The sequence below is a fragment of the Berghia stephanieae genome, chromosome 2 (assembly GCF_034508935.2).
Source record: "Berghia stephanieae isolate SIO BIC M18660-M18661 chromosome 2, UCSD_Bste_1.3, whole genome shotgun sequence".
Taxonomy (NCBI): domain Eukaryota; kingdom Metazoa; phylum Mollusca; class Gastropoda; order Nudibranchia; family Aeolidiidae; genus Berghia; species Berghia stephanieae.
In genome coordinates, this window is record NC_088361.1 from 99,020,956 (window position 1) to 99,023,455 (window position 2,500).

Sequence of the window (2,500 nt, forward strand, 5' to 3'; positions counted from 1 at the left end):
TGGTGGTGCCCTGTGGCAGCTCTGTATGTAGCTATCATTATCTGATTATCGAGATCCGACCCGTGACCTTTCGATCCCTCTACATGGGGGATGATTTAACCCCTAATTTACACCACCAGATAGCCTTGAGATATTATATCAGCAATGAGTCAATGTTATTTCAACTAACTACCAGGTTGCCGACGGAATATTCCTATTGCTGTAGGTCTAGTTATTATCCTTTCCCGACCTTTTCGATATTAGATGTCAAGGTTTGTTTTACTTGCGCAATATTTCGAACAAGATAGCAAGTCGTCAACAAGATAAGGATCGTTGCATTACGTTCCATAAAACAAAGACAACGAGTAGGAGAAATGTGTTTTGCCAAAGAGAAAACAAACTGTGATCAAACTTCGAATCTGATACGTTTAAAGTGTGGCATTATTTTCACAAATCCCCATCGCCAGGACGACAAAATAGGGAGCAGGCACTGGTGTCAGATAAAGATCTGGAAACAAAATCGTGATTGAACCAGTACAAGACAAAGCGAGAAAGAAAAATTCTAGAATAAAATAATCTATTTAAAAAATCAATCATAATGCTGAAATAGTAATGCTGAAAACTTATATAGCGCTATAACTCCGAGACACCATACTCTAAGCGCTTAAATTACAAATTACTTTGCCTGAAACATACTCATTAACACACACAAGCATACATACACACATACACACATACACAACTTAACACACAACACAAACCAGGGAGACCTATCTTGCCTCTCATACTATCTACTAAAGACGAAATAGATATGTTTTAAGCGAACGTTTAAAAATAGACAAAGATTCTTCTTTCAATCATGCTTCGACTCCCCCTTGAATGTTTTTTTTCTTGCTCTTTTCTTTCTTGTTTGGTCTGGCATTATTTCATACACACTTGTTCATATCTCCATCATCAGGTCATGACATTTTTGTGAATGTTTGCTGCGTGGACCAGAAACCCCATACCTTTACATTATCAATCTAGGTGATCGCTATGATTTTAAACTTCGATCATTCTATAATTTCAGCCATGATCTATTCCGTTGATAATGTCCAAATAATTCTATCGTGTCTTAACGTCTAGGTCAGGACGACGTTCAAACTGTAGATTGGCAGCAACGTTTATGTTGTGAATAGTTGTGTCGTCAAGAAAGGTGACGAAATTAATCAAGTGTCATCCCGCCATGTTTATGAAAATAATCCCCTTATTCCGGAAGCTTATGTTGGCGCATGTCCCCAGGGGAGGAAGTCGAGGCACGACCAATGAGAAGAGAGGAATTGACCTTAGTAGGTATGAAACAGGAGACATTTTATCGTTTGTTTGCACGTTGGGAGAGCTTTGGATCTGGTTGGGATTTAGATGTTGATGGGAATGCGAGGAAATGCTGACGTTTTGTGATATGTGGACATCACTTCTTGTATCAAAAATCTTTAGGTTCGATTCAAAGATTTTTAGGTGTTGTTTGTTGTTTGGTTGGGGTTTGGGGGGGGGGGTGTTATTGTTTTTCTGCTTTTGTTTTGTGTGTGTGTGTGTGTGTTTGTTTGTTTGTTTTTTTGTTTTTTGTTTGTTTTTTTATTGGGGTAGGGGGGGGTGGGGGGGGGGGTAAGAGGCAGGGAAGTGTTGGGGAAGGAATTGCATGGCTTTTCGAGTATTATTTTAATTTATTCTCATCTGAGTTCATATCTTACTGTTTTCACCAAGAGAGCAAGAACAATTATTTGGGCTTCCTACAGAAATGGCATTGCTGATGCAGCTGCCATTGAAAAAATGATAAGGTTTGAAATTATATCAGATAAAAAGTTGGAGAAATTTTAATTAATAAGTATTTCAGGCTCGCCATTAACATTTAAAGAAAACTATTCTTTATACAACGGATAAGGCTTATCTCTTTCGGGCAATTTTGCTTTGCGGTATACTGGTGTAACATTTTACCTTGAGATCGGTAGTTCAAGTCCCACTTCAGGCCGCGTAAGTTGAGTCATTAGAAACAACTCTTTACACACATCTCTCGCCGTATTCAGGTGTAAAATGAGTACCTAGTCTGTGGCAGCGTTGTCGCTGTCAAAAAATTGTAATTACGCCTTACAGGTAGTATGATTTGCCCTACATGTTATGAGTTACTGTTGGCTTTTGACCCTTTGTAAAGTGTTTTGAGCACATTTGGGGGATATTGCCCTATATAAAACCTCAAGTAAATCGTAGCAATACATGCATGATCGCCTTCAATGTGTTACTGTTTCAGATATTTTCACTCATTTAAACAAAATATCGTTTTCGAGACACTCTTCAGCTTAGATTCAATTTAATCTATGTGATATGACTTGCATGTGACAAAAATATCTAAACTGTTATGTACAGAATTTTTACACATAGAAGCTAAAAGCGCTCAGAATTGCATTTTATATTTAAACTGTCAAGCCTACTTTTGTGACCCCCTTTTGTTTAATCAGAAGAATATTGTATTGATAATTTGTTGATA